General features: G+C 45.9%; 4 non-coding genes across 4 annotated transcripts; all 4 read left to right on the forward strand.

The window, feature by feature from the left end:
* Positions 1-79: 79 nt before the first annotated feature.
* On the forward strand, positions 80-151 carry Trnaq-cug (transfer RNA glutamine (anticodon CUG)). The gene has a single exon. It is a non-coding gene; the product is annotated as a tRNA-Gln (tRNA).
* A 73-nt stretch (positions 152-224) lies between these two features.
* Trnae-uuc (transfer RNA glutamic acid (anticodon UUC)) lies at positions 225-296 on the forward strand. Its single transcript has one exon. It is a non-coding gene; the product is annotated as a tRNA-Glu (tRNA).
* A 4,966-nt stretch (positions 297-5,262) lies between these two features.
* Positions 5,263-5,334, forward strand: Trnae-uuc (transfer RNA glutamic acid (anticodon UUC)). The gene has a single exon. It is a non-coding gene; the product is annotated as a tRNA-Glu (tRNA).
* Positions 5,335-5,340: 6 nt separating this feature from the next.
* Positions 5,341-5,412, forward strand: Trnaq-cug (transfer RNA glutamine (anticodon CUG)). Its single transcript has one exon. It is a non-coding gene; the product is annotated as a tRNA-Gln (tRNA).
* The last annotated feature ends 9,524 nt before the right edge of the window (positions 5,413-14,936 follow it).

Raw genomic sequence — 14,936 nt, forward strand, 5'->3', positions numbered from 1 at the left:
AAACCGGTGTGGTCTAGTGGCTAGGATACCTGGCTTTCACCCAGGAGGCCGGGGTCGATTCCCGGCGTCGGAAAGGTGTGGTCTCATGGTGTAACGGTTAGCACTCTGGACTCTGAATCCAGCGATCCGAGTTCAAATCTCGGTGAGACCTCTTCTTTTTTTTTTCCACGGTACACAACTGTTTTCAGTAAGCAGAAACTCGTCTGCATCAGTACCTTCCCATCTCCGGCGTGGTCTAGTGGCTAGGATACCTGGCTTTCACACAGGAGGCCCGGGTTCGATTCCCGGCGTCGGAAAGGTGTGGTCTCATGGTGTAACGGTTTAGCGCTCTGGACTCTGAATCCAGCGATCCGAGTTCAAATCTCGGTGGACCTTTTTTTTTCCTTCACCAAGAAGAACGAGCTTTTTAACGGAGCAGAAACTCCTCTGCAGCTGTCGTTTCCAGCTCCGGCGTGGTCTAAACGTTTTGGTCATGAAGAAAGCGAATGCGTGCGAACCTACGTCAATATAGCTTGCCCTCCGAAAGGTGATAAAGTAACCCGCGAACACTTAATGGTTGAAGCAGACTCTGAAGAAGCCGCCAGTGGATCAATGATGGCGCCGCAAGCTACAACTCTGGAAACGGTGGTGCATGCGGCGGACAAAGAAACCCCGAAGTTGCCTCTGAAGATGGCCAAAGTCGACACCGATGAAAAGACAGACAGGAGCTCGGAGAGGGATTGAAGATGACTACCGATGAGACACAAGTGGAGCGCCGTTAAAACGAACCCTTGAAGAAGACCTCAAGGAAGTGTGGGTGATACAGCACGAAGGAACCGATGCCAAAGACGCCATATCGTCGGATGACCTTGAGGCCGCCCCTAATTTGCCAGCGAGCCGGAAACCGACCGACACAGCACTAACTTAGAAGGTTTCTTTTTTCTTTCCTTTTTTTTTTCCTTTTCTTTTCCCTTTTTTCATTCTTTTACATTTTCGACCGTAAAAGGTATTTCGTATCACGTGCTAAGTAACGGGCTAGTGAGTAGCTTTGTCCGCCTCTTCGTCACAACAAAATGATTCGCATAGACAAGCCCTTGCGATTAGCTACTATCAATGTAAGGGGACTGTCAGGACGAAGGAAGCAATATCAGCTACGACGCCTTGATGACGATAAAGATCTTGATATTATGCATTGCAAGAGACAAAGATAGAAAGTGAGGAAGGGACGGACAGAATGGTAAATCTTTTCACGTCGCGCCATCTTGTGTGCGTATCTCGTGCATGCGGAAGAGCCCATAGAGTTTCCTACAATACTTACTAGAGGGAACTCTGGCGCTAGTGTCTATGGGAGCTGCAATGCATCGCGCTTCAGCCAGCATGGGAATCATGGGTAGTACACGGATTTGTCTAAACTTCGTTCTTTCGGCTCCGTTTGGCTCCGCGTCGCCTGCATCCGCTTTGTCGTAAAACGAAGTTCAGCAAAAGTCAGCAGTTCCATTCACCACTTTAACTTTCGGCTCACCGATTCAAATCTGGTCACGAAGTTCACAACGATCCATTCTTTTATCCGAAAGAAAACCAAAACATAGCAATAAACAAAGCCACAAGTGCGTTCGAAGCCCACAAGCACGAAGACTAGGCAAATCCGTGTACTACCCATCATTCCCAGGGTGGCTGAACGATCGCAGCGCCAGAGTTCCCTCTAGGTCATTTTAGGAAACTCTAAGGAAGAGCCGGCGGCTGTGCACTCCTGATTAGAAAAACGTTGGGTACAACAATTGAAAGTGTTATAACGGATGAAAATGGACGCCTGGTTGTGTGCGATTTATTGTTAGTGCAATGAAGTGGCGCGTTATCTGTTTGTACGCTCCGAATGGAATAAGCGACCGGACGAGCTTTTTTGATATGTTTGGATGGCTATTGAGAGTAGAAGGGTGTATTATAATGATGGTGATTTCAACTGTGTGTGTAATGTGGAGGATCGTGTACGTGCACCACCGATTTATTATGATGCTAGTGTAAGAGCTCTTGTCAGAATGATAGAAGAGCATGAAATTACAGATGTTGGTTATGTATTTGCAAATACGAAAATTCCAAAGTTCACACACTACCAGCGAGATAGTCATGCGAGGTTAGATAGAATTTATGTTTCAACCCCAATTATATCGCACTGTAGCGACTATGGCGTATCAAATGTGTCATTTAGTGACCATAGTGCAGTCCATGTTTTGATAGGTCCGAAGAAGCCCTCAAAGTTTAATTGGTCACTGTGGAAATTTAATGATAAACTTTAGAGGATGAAGTATTGGTTAGCAAAGTAAAGAATGGGATTAGGGCGTATCACGAAAGGCACAAACAAGTTGTTGCGAAGCGTGGGAATATTTAAGGAGCAACTCAAATTAGACGCCATTGAAAGATCGTGTGTACTAAAACAGAAAGAAAAAAGGAAAGAAAGAGAACTACAAGCTGAGCTAGATTTTCTCTTGAGCAAAGAGAGAAGTGCTCCTGGAAGCTCAATGTTGGAAGTACAAAGAAAAAGGCTGAAATGGAACGATTGGACGTTGAAAAGTATAAAGGTGCTATTATCCGCGCACGCGCAGAAAAGCTTTGGTGCGGCGAAGAACCAACGAAGAGGTCAATATCTGACGAAAAGGGCTATGCTGCAAGAAATGAGATAAAGTCATAACGTACCAGAATGACGTAACCTGGGATAAAGAAATAATTCTACGCGCTTTTGAAAACTACTATGAGGGAATGCTGGGGCAGCAAATGTCCTTTTCAGAAGGATTCGATGAAGTTTTTCTTCAGAAAATGCCTAAACTCGATGATAGCGAGAGAGAAAACTTGGGGGCCCCTATAACGGTCGCGGAAAGAGAAAAAGCCATCGAAAAAATGAGCAATGGTAAATCACCAGGACCAGATGGTTTCGGTGCAAGCTTCTATAAGACGTTTAAGGAAGAGCTATCCGGTATCTTGCATGATGTAATAACGGAGGCGTATGATAAGCAAGTACTACCTCCATCTTTCCGACGAAGCCTTACAGTGTTACTCCCAAAATCGAGTGATCCTGAAAACTACTATCAGTGCGACAGTATCGACCAATTAGCTTGATCAACACAGGCTACAAGATATATGCGAAGGTATGGCAAGTAGGCTGCAAAATGTAGTAAGAAAATTAGTAGGTCCCCAACAAACGTGTGGCATAAAGGGGAGGTCTATAACAACAAATATTCACGTGGCAAGGAGGATCCTTGAGTGCTGCGATGCCTTCTCGGAAAAGTTGCGATGATACAACTAGACTTGGAGAAGGCTTTCGATAAGGTGGCGCATGAAATTCTTCTCCTTGTCATGGAACACGCCAATGTAGGTTCCATATTATTGAAAGGGGTAAAGATGTGCTACCGCAACGCATCGACGCAAATTGTAGTTAACAAAATGTTGACTCACAGCATTAACATCAGGACGGGTGTAAAACAAGGATGTGCTCTTTCTCCACTACTATTTGCAATATTCTAGAACCGTTTTGCTTAAGTGTGATGCATAATAATGACATCAAAGGATTTAGTCTAGATACCAGCGAAATAAAATTACTAGCGTACGCGTATGACGTTGTCATATTCTGTAAAGATAAGCAAAGCGTAAGCAAGGCGGTTGAAGTGACTGCAAAGTTTTATAGCATGACCGGCAGTACTGTAAACTGGAGCAAATCGCTGGGTTTATGGCATGGAAGCTGGGAAGCTACTCCAATGCTTCTCGAAAGCATGACATGGACCACGACACCGATGAAATACCTTGGCGTACCTTTAAAACATTACGATGACACAAAAGAATATCGGTCACAGGAAATCGATGAGGTGAAGGAGAAAACGGCTAAATTCGGAGGCCGCAACATGTCTATATCGCACGAGCGACAGTGTGCAATATCTTCTGGTCGCGAAAATATGGTATGTACTGCAATTTTTATGTATATCAAGAATGAGTATCCAGAAGCTACACAGAGTTTTCGCTATGTATATATGGGGTTCAACTTGGGAGCGAATGAGCCGTACTAATTTATTTCTACCACTGAAGGCAGGTGGTCTCGGATTAGCACATTTATTTTTGAAACAGGTAGCGTCACGATTTTTTCTTGCGGGATCAAAGAAACAACTTCCTGCGCACAGTTATTCAACTAAGATTAAGTGATGCTCTCCCAGAATTTGCTGTCTCATCAGATTATAGAAAGGGTTTGAGAATAACAGGATTCCTGTGTGAAGTGGTATGGTCTTTTCGGTTTTTGCATGCGCGTTTTTCATTGGACTATCTTAGTAGTGTTACAAGGAAAAAAACTGTACAAAGACGTCATTGACGTCACTTTACCGATGCCAGTATACCGATCCATGTACGATAAAAGCTACAGTTCAAACGTGTTGAAACGAGTTAAGAGAATGCCAATACGTGCGTCTTGGAAAACCCTTTTCTTTCAGCTACGCAGTGCGACATTGCCTGTGAAACCTTGGCTAAAAGAAAGAGGGATTTTTGTGCCGTGGACAATCAATTGTCTCAGATGCAGAAAGCCTGAGACGATGGAACATATATTTCTGGATTGCTCTGACGCGTTATTTCTGTGGGACGTGCTACAACGCACCTTGAAAAAGGACTTACCAGTAACACCATACGGCATACGCTTTTTGCCAACGATCTGTGACGATGGGGTGCCGTATGATATGTTCATGGCGATGAATCTACATAGCATGGAAGACTGGTATGGCAGTGCGCCATGAAGACATCTGTATATTGTCACCGAGAGAGTACTTCAATGAGAGCATTGTTATATACGTGAAAGCCTTAAACACATGACGGATAAACCAGAGTGGTATCGTCTCCTAGATAGTTTGATATGCCATAAACCTTTTTAATGTCAAGCATTGGCCAAGATTGGTTAATGTTTGTTTTATCATTTGTATCATGGTTTTGTATTGCAACTTCGCAATAAAGAAAAAAAAATTCCCGGCGTCGGAAAGGTGTGGTCATGGTGTAACGGTTAGCACTCTGGACTCTGAATCCAGCGATCCGAGTTCAAATCTCGGTAAGACAGACAGACAGACAACGAACTTTATTAGATACGGAGGAGTTACTAACAGGACACCCTAACGGGGGCCGTTGTAACCGCTGGCCGCGCCCACGTAGAGGACAGAACGCCGTGACGCTCCGCAATCTCGGTGAGACCTTCTTTTTTTCCTTCACGAAGCACAACGAGCTTTTTAACGGAGCAGAAACTCCTCTGCAGCTGTCGTTTCCATCTTCGGCGTGGTCTAGTGGCTAGGATACCTGGCTTTCACCCAGGAGGCCCGGGTTCGATTCCCGGCGTCGGAAAGGTGTGGTCTCATGGTGTAACGGTTAGCACTCTGGACTCTGAATCCAGCGATCCGAGTTCAAATCTCTGTGAGACCTTTTTTTTTTTTCCTTCACGAAGCACAACGACCTTTTTAACGGAGCAGAAACTCCTCTGCAGCTTGTAGTGTGCACGTATATCACAGGAGTACGGCCCTAGCGTGGGTTCCAGTGGCGCACCGACGGGGGGGGGGGGGGGCTTTGGGGGTTCTAACCCCCCCCCCCCTGAGGCCGACCTGACCCCCCCCCCCCCCGTAACTGCTTCACGGTCATTGTCGCCGAGAATCCAGCGTACACGTTCACGGGCCTTTCAGACGTTATTTCAATTCAAGAGGTGGTCTGAGGTCGATTTTCTCTCATTTACTCCAGAAATACGTTGTATTCACCATCTACTCCTAAACTGAAAGAGCGCAAACCGCGTGCTCTGTGGCTCTGCGTTCATTTCCAGTGAAGCGGCTTTGGACGAAAGAAAATATGCTTTCACGGGTCGTCAGTTGACCCCTCTTCTTTTTTGCCCCCTGATTATTGCAATAGATCAAGGAGATATTTCGGAATCTTCGAAACAAGCTATTGTTTTTTTTATTGTTTGATTCTCGGGGGAAGTCTAAAAGGGGCTGTGTACAATGACAATGCGCCGCGTGACTTGACCACAGACGTCGGTGCACAGTGCATGTGACATGAAAAAGTATTACGTATAGCAGCTCATCCAGCTGTGTACGCAGTGCTACATACATGTTTGTCCAGAACAAGAGTTCGCAGTGTTGTTTACCGTTTGTAACGTTATTATCCGGTTCACACGGGCAAATCTAATGCACTTACCTGCGCACATGCAAATTATACCTGGTTCACTGGGACGCTTCTAATGTAATTAGAGATTAAGATATCAAGTGCCTAAATACCATTAAATTGTCGGTGTCACATGGCTTGATTTAATAGCACTAATGGCACGACGACGAAATTGCGCAATAAATATATGTTGGTTTTGTCTTGAATGTACAACTTCTTTCAAATTCTACGTCATAAAACCCATTTTATAGAAATAACAAGCGCTTTCATGTACATTCAATGCCTTACTCGCTATGGAAAACATTTCCTGTTGCGATGCCGGTGGCATTCTCGTTACTTTTTCTTAAATCCTTGATATTATAGTGAACACGAATTGTGTCCGTCACGGAGCACCTTTGTTTTCCTTTAAATAGTCAATAATGTACGCTCTCCTTGCCGACACATTCTTTTTTTTTATCATATAGATGGCTCTACAAAACCGCGCCCTCTGGATGAAGCTTTTTCATCTAGCGGCCGTGACAAAACACAAAATGAAAATGAAGGCACTCATTCAACGGCAAGCTCTAAAGTATATAGGCACGTGTCACCGCTAAAATGCCCTTTATATCACGGTGTTACCAATTAGCGCCCTTTTTACGTGCAGACGAGCTCTAACGTAATTCTTATTGGCAGGACCGAACCAAGGTAACTATCGATGCTCCAAAACGAAAAAAAGGAGAAAAGCATTTGAAGCACTTGGGCCCTTCCAGAGACATATGGTGCGAATCTTCTTTTTCTGCCTTATCACAATGCATTAATTTTGCTAAATATGCAAACTTTCTCATAAACGTTTCACTATTTGGAACCCTGTGCCCATGTCTGTCGCCATGGCAAATATAACAATGAAACACATCGAGGAACAAGCTCTTAATTCATTGCAGCCGCAGTCAAAAATCTTTCACAGATACGTCTCAGCGACTGTCATGCGAGCGTCAAGAGGTCATAAGTCACAATTATTCTCTCATCTAAATTCCAACGAGTACAGTTCACCCTTGAAACAGAAGACTCCCTGTCGTTTTTAGATGCCCTTGTAACTTGCAAATGAAACTGTGCAAACACACCTACACAAGTCGAAATTTCCAGTTCACTTTAGAACCCCACAAAAATCCGCAATACATCAGTAGTAAAGATATTAATGCGAAGAGCCGGAACGCACTGCAGCACACAACTTTAGAAAGAAAAACAAGAAAAACGCGATATATTCAGGAAACGCGCCAAAATCTTTTATTCAGGAAGCATTTCGCTTCCAAAAACACAACGACGCAAGCTGAGAAATCCAGTAACAGGTGTCCCCCAATCAACATCACGACAGAAATACATATCTCCGCTATCCGTGGCGCCAGCAAAACCATCGCCCGTTTCCGCGGCCGGCTGAGTAACGTGACAGTAAGAACGCGAATGGCCCGTCGGCTCTTGCGCTTTGCCGCCTTTGTGCCATGCACACGTGCACTCCGAAACGGGGGGGATAAAGACCTGACCGAAGCCAGTTCGACTTCAAAGCGAAACCACATGTTCGAAAAGCCGCCCGCGTACTAGGCTGCCGAAAAAAGAAGAAAAAAAAAAAACGGTCTTGTTGACACCCCACTCCTCCGAGCGTATGGCCCGTAGCCGACGATGGGGACCGGCGGTTCGTGAAAATGTTTGCAGCATTACGAACACAATAGCGCATTCTATGCCTTCTCCCAAAATCCGGCCACCGGAAGAGAGTACCCAAGCCATCTTCAACAAAACTGATTGTACTGGCTGCGACGCGAGCTGCATCAGCGGAACTGAGAGAGACGGAAAAGACGTCCCCAATCCATCGCAGCTGAAGCCAATTACCGGAAATGAATGCTGGCAGGACTTGGCTTTTCCCCGCGCAAAGCGCAAGAAAAAGAAAAGGAAAAAAAGATGTACGCGTACAGCCTCACAGTCCGGCACTCCAAGTATCCCCCTTTCCCTGTCTCTCATCTAACAGTGCACCTCGACATATCCACACGCCAAAGGTGCTCCCCACCACTTTTTACTCTTCAACTCATTCCCACCGGTCAATCCCTCGCACTCCTCTGTTCTTTGACCGAAGAGCACTGCCGCCGCCTGCCTCACCCTTTCATACCCACCAAACAAGAAAAGAAGCCCTGTTCATCCCTCCCTCGACCGCTCAAGAAGGAACCGTATGCATTCCGAAAAGTAGGGAAAAATGTTCACTCAAAGTTCCAAAGAGGGCGTCGGCGGCGCTTCGAAAAGAGTGTTTTTTTTTTATTTTCTTCGGGGCTTGCGTTTTCTACAGGCAAATGGTGTCGCCAGCGGGGTGGCCGCGCATTTTTTTTTTTTAACTTTGTTGACAGAGGACGGACGAGCTGTATTGGAGCGGCGAGAAGAAAGGCGACCTCGTACGCGGCTCGTTCGTCAAAGCGACAGCAAACCCGGGAGGCCGTACAGCTCGAGCACATGGCGATATTCGTTTAAGCACATACACTGTGGTTCCTGCATTTATGAGCAAGCCTTGGCGCAACTAGTGTGTGCGTCGACAGCCATGCCGCAGTACCGCGCGCACGCAGGGACCCCAAGCAAGCACGAATGCTATGCGAAAATCCATACGTTGCGAAGATGGGACAAGGAGGTTTGAGCCTGTTTCACATGCGAGCGACTGAGCGGCGGGGCCCGCGGCGATTGAGCGGCGACAGGACGCTCGCACGCGGCTTCGTTTCACATGCACCGCTTTTGCGCGGCGCGCGCCTCTGCGATGCGCAGTGATGGTTGTGGAAAGCGCCCGTTACCCGCGGGTTTCCTTTCTCCGAGTTCGCTTCTTTGGTGCACTTGGGTTGCGAGTTTCACCAGCCTTCTACTTCGGTGCTCGATTTTCACGCGCCTAAACCTTGAATGACGAAAATGTGCAGTGTATCAGAGTGCAATTAAACAACTTCAGTAGTCACGTTTATTTCTGTTACAGCTTTCTTTTTTTACCACGCAAGTCTTCTTGCACGCTCATACACTTGGCCATGGAAAAGCAAAAAAAAAAAAGAATTGGTTTTTGTGGTTTTAAGCTTTCAGAGTGCTTTCGGTGGCTTTTGCTCTCGAATGCCGCAAGGCGTTGGTGCGTCGTCTGGGCCGGCACCATTGCAAACCACAATGTCGTCGTCTGGGGGGCTCGCATTTGTCGTCTTCGGGGTACGTGACCATTGAAAGAAAGAAAAAAAACAGTAAACTATTCGAACGTGCTGAGTCAGAGTAGCAAAAAAAAAAAAAACTGAAACATGCGACCAACAAGTGCGCAGTGCCGTAGGGTCCCCTGTACGGACCTGTGTTGGTGCCACGATTCTATAAGATACAAAAGAACAAAATGACACGTGTAAACGATTTGTCTGCTTTGATGGAAGCGCAGTAGAGAACAACAAAACGAAAAAGAAAGGCGTTTCTACACTGCCAGCTTGTTACAGCGAATGTCGTCTGCTAGGAAACCGAGTTCCTCCTGGTGCACGCGCCCGCTCCTCGACTCCGCCCCTGCAATCACGTGCTCCCCACGTCACTGCTCTCCCATTGGGTGACCTTGGGCAGCCGCTCTGCCGCTAGCGAATTTTTCCAACTCCGACGATCTCGATCGCGCGTCCGCTGGTCGCTCTAAAAAACCTGTTTTTGGGCTTCCGCGACGGCAGCCGCTCCGCTCTTGGAGCAGAATCGCTGCATGTGAAACAAGCTTTAGTAAGACGACGGAGCAGAATGAGTAATTGTTTTCAAGGACGCGTGACAAGAAAAAAGGGCTTTGGAAAGTGCGAGAGTTATATTGGGGGCCACGTTTTCTTTCTCTTTTTTTCAAACAACTCTCGCCCTCTCTCTTTTTACCACTTCTTTTTGTATGTTGTACATCGGACGGAAGCTACGAAGTTTGATGTGCCCCCATGCACACGTTCACTTCACTTGCTAGAACTTGCTTCTGTCTGCTGCGCGAATCTGCGTCGAATGAGCTACCACATCACATGCGTTTCGCTGAAGCGCCAGTCGAACACGATCCTCACTTACTTCCCGAAAAAGAGTCCGTGTTCAGATTCAAGAGATGCAGCGACAGCACCGGAATGACCGATTGCGGCCAAAAGGAAGCGATGACTCAGCACTTATCGCCTTCAGATGCGTCAATCGATCAGTCACTTATCACTGAGGATACTTCAGTCGCCGAACCTGTGCACCCGAATGACATGGCAAAACGGTAAGCCTGGCTACAGTGCAGCTGCATTGAGCTGCACGTATATACTGTTTATAATCAATGCCACAAAGCTTATAGTACTTTAAATATTTACGATGCACTTTCAGATTTGTAGTTTGGCGAGGCTTGAAGGAAGTAATATAGTAGGATGTTCTGCTCACATTGTGCACAACATTCTCAGTTGCAGAGTTCTTTAATTGCTAAAGTTGCCAATGGGGCTTATTTGTATGACATTTCCTGATTACTGTGGTAATCGGGCACAAGACACAATAAATGGGACACAAGAAGGCACACGGCGCCGGGTGTCCTCGTGTGCCTTTCTTGCGTCCTATTTGTTTGCGCTAACATAGTAATAATTTTTTAACAGCAATGCGCGACCGCCAGCAGGCCGGCACGTCAGCACCCTTATCACTACCTGGAGCTGAAAAACTAGCAAAAATAAGTATTTGCCAGACATGTTGGAACTATATTACGCGTTGGTTTATTCAATTTGCCATTTATTTTCTCCGTGCGCTGCTTCACTGAACAGTTTCTTGGCCCTCTCAAGTTTTTCAAGATCTTGCTGTAAAATGCTGAAAGATCATCATCATCATCACATTTGGTATTATTATTATTATTATTATTATTATTATTGTTATTATTATTATTATTATTAGCAGTAGTAGTAGTATTGTTATTACTATTTGGTATCTCATATTTCTTTGTCGTTGCAATCCTCCAGCCTAAACAACGAAATGGCGTATTATGCAATGTGCCTGCACCCCCCCCCCCCATCCCACACTCCTGTAGGCTTTCAGAATTTCACCCCCCCCCCCCCCCCTGAGAGAATTCCTGGGTGCGCTACTGGAATGCGCGGTCACCTTTCTTGAAGACCGGAATGACCTTCCCAATTCTCCAGTCTAATGGGACTTCACCTGTGTCGAGTGACTGCTGAAAAATGATTGACAATATGGAACTGCATACATGTTTAGTATTTTTCAGAATTTTGGCGTTTATGCCACCTATACAGTCTCTTGACTATGGGACCTCCTCCTGTATACTAAACGCTTGTAACTTCGCTCAACTTTTTAATAATAAATTCTGATTCTGATATACCTCATGACGAAGAGTTCTTTAATTGGTTAATAACTTTTACAATTCCCTCTGAATTGAATTCAATTTTTGGCATTGGCGGAAAAGCAAAATGCGGAAAATCAGGAACTTCGTTGTTAGGTTCGTTAGTACAGACGGAACAAAATGCAGAGTTGACGGATGGAACGTCGCAATTGGCAGCGGGTATCCAGACGTGTCACAAAGAGAGACTGTGGTTTTGTCGTAGGTTTCATAATTTTCCATAAGCGGCGTGGGTATGTACATGTATTACCATGTACATACATTGTCACTGGTATTACCATTAACATGTATTACCAGTGACAGTTTGTATTATATGCTGCAAATCACTTCTTGAATGCTGCCCTCTGTTAAGAACGAGTAAGAAATGTGTTTTTTTCGTAAAAATATTATGTTCGCATGCCCGCAAAATTTTTCCAGGAATAACTGTCTTCAATCTTTTCAATCTTTTTTTTTTTGTGTGTGTGTAAGAGGTACGGCAAATATCACGTAAACTTCGAAACTGCATCGGTTTTGAACTGAAGAAGCGCCTGATAACAAAAAAAAATGAAGTCCACAAAATAACCAGGACGAGATCAAATATTTTAATGCAGATTGTTTACGCAAAATGTTTATCTTTTTGCACAAATGATGCGGCCAGGGAAAAGCAAGAATGAGAAAGTACACCTCGAATATGGGCAAAACAGAAGTCACCGGAAACAGTGCACAGTATGCTTACGCAAAACTTCAGAAATGTACATTTAAATATGCAATCAATAAACGGAACTAAGCAATGATCACTACTATAATGCCCAACTGATAGTCTGGGCCAAGCTGCTGTCTCGAACGCAGTGGACAGACAATAAAGGAAGAGCGCAGAAATAACGAAAGAAACTATTTCAAAACTATTTTAAAAGTGCGAACCACTATTGTGCACTCAATATAAAAGGGAGGTTGCCGCTTCTAGTTCAAAGAGCAATGAAGAACAAAAACGACAAATGAAAGTAACAAACAATGCTGCTAGTACGGCTTCCCAATAGTTGAATTTGTTTGGTAACGCCACGTATGCCGACCTCTCAGTGAACAAGGTGAAGCTGTCGATTGGCTGGTAATGTCCACCTGATGCCCGTATTCTTATGCTTATATTAGGTCACAGTGTTAACTGCTAAAAGGTACAAAATCCTCACGGCTTTAAAAGGTGAACAATAATATTGCGACAGAATTACGGGCTCATTGACCTGAACTCTGGAACAGCAGTGTCTTTTCCTTTCGTTTGCGCTGATTTTGTCCTGCTCGGTATCAAAAGACTGCATCGTGCTTCCCGGCCCAGCGCGTTTCGCATAGTCCCAAAAGGCGCCGCCTTGTAGACTCAGGAGAGCTCAAGCTTATCATTTTTCGCAAACGTGTGAGCGGCTAGAAGATTTACGGAAGAAGACTGACGTCGCCTTCCGAGTCCCAAAACAGTTTCGGATGTCTGTGATGGAGCATGCCGCACAACAACTAGATTAAGGGAGTGACACGCGCAGTGAGTACATAGAGTGCGGCTGGATATTTCTCACGAAACAGCAGCTTGAACACCATTCTTTTGCCGGCCATCGAACTTGCACCATCGTAGCCTTGACACGGAGAGCCGCAAGTTAATTCCCATTTCTATAAGGAGCCTTATGATGGTGTCGGCGAGGGCGCGCCGCAAAAGAGAACTGTCTCAACAATAGGCTGTAACTTCATTCGGGTCTCTATTTGAATTGCCTGCCATGGTCCAGTTGATCAACAACACTGGGCACACATCCTGAGAAGGTTTGAAGAAAACTATGGGCTACCAGATGAGCGTCAATGTGATAGGCCTATTTATTGACTCATGTGCACCGAATACTTCGAGGGCGTGCTTCCACTTTTGAAATGGCTTGGATACGAGGGCCCTAGTGCGCGCTTGTTGGCCCTTGCCAATCTCACTTCTGCTAAAAGGACACACACTCGGCAAAAACGCCCTCTTGAAGCGCTGAGTAGCTAAGCCATCGGTACCTGTCCAGCAATCCACGCAAACCTTCGTTTATGCTTAAAATCGTTCATAGACCTTAAACAATATAGCATGGCGGAGGAATCCAGGGAGAAGCTAGCAGTTGATGTTTTGTCATCATCCACCTTTGAGCCTCGTGTTACAGCCCGATGTCAAACTTGCTTCTGCTAATATTTTGAGGGTCAGAAGAAGATAAATAATTAAATAATGATCAGGCTGAAGCCCAATAGATCCCATCACCCGGGTTGACGCCGCTGGTTGGTGGTGTAGAGAGCACGAAAATTTCGGGGGGGGGGGGGCGAAGCCCCATAAGCCCCCCCCCTCGCTACGCCCCTGCTAGCCACATTCTTGTGCATATAAGCTAAGTAGCCGTAATTGTGCGGCCTGCGGGTATGTGCCGCGGCCTACGCGAAAACTATCATCATAAACGGTACGTAGGCGTATCTACCCGGGCACAGAGAGCCTAGCCCCTCCCCCCCCCCCCCCCACCCCCCAGCCTGAGAAAGTTAGGGGGCGGAGACTTTGCACAGTGGTCCACGTCGGAAGCACACTGGGGAAACCAACAAGTTGGGTGAAGCTTTCCTTCAACACGGCAGTCACTATATTATAATGAAATTTCCCAACGCTTTTGCTGTCGTCGTGGTCGTGGGACATATGTCACACGACCACGCACTGTAGGCTCTGCGGTGCAGGCCGCCTATCGACGCTTCGCACCTTGCGTTCCAGCATTGAGGAGGAGGCTACCGCTGCAGCAAGGGCTCTATTGCGTTAGAGCAGTCTGATGCTTTGTTCTGCAGGCACTGGCTTGAAAGTTACACCATCGAAGATGCAAATACGGAACCAATAAACGTTCTATGTACCTATGAAACTCTCTCCTGTTCAGGAAATTCATTTCTTCATCGAAAAGGAATAGCATCCGGTGCTCTATATATCCCAGTGCTGTGAGTCGATGAGTGTGCAGAAATAAATGGAGCGTTTTAGTTGGGCCGGACGTGGAAGAGCTAAAAATGGTTTCCGCTTTTAGTTCCGATTACTGCTTAGCTGTATAATCATATGGTAGCGCAGCGAGCGCGGTGCTTGCAACCGCGCTCGCTGGCCAGCGGACACGAGCAGGTTGGGAAGCCATCTTTCAAAACTGATCAACGTAGCGCAAAATTGACATGGACAAGAGAGGGAGGAAGACGAGCGCTTACTTCCAACAAGGTTTATTTCGAGGAGCGAACATCTATACTCTCGGAATTGCGAAAAAACAAACAAATCATTCAAGAAGCCCACAACTGCCACGCGCGAAAGTCTTACATTTCAGGAAAGACAATTCTTTTAGGGTGAAGCTCCTTATGCCGTGGGTCTGTCATCGTCGTTTGTTAGCGTTGTAGTTGTATATTGTAATATTGTGTTCTCTTGTATGGCGCAGGGGGCGCAGCCATTTGATATATATCAAATGGGCGAGGGTTCTGGGACGGACTGTTTTCG

Source organism: Rhipicephalus sanguineus, chromosome 7 (assembly GCF_013339695.2).
Source record: "Rhipicephalus sanguineus isolate Rsan-2018 chromosome 7, BIME_Rsan_1.4, whole genome shotgun sequence".
NCBI classification, from domain to species: Eukaryota; Metazoa; Arthropoda; class Arachnida; order Ixodida; family Ixodidae; genus Rhipicephalus; species Rhipicephalus sanguineus.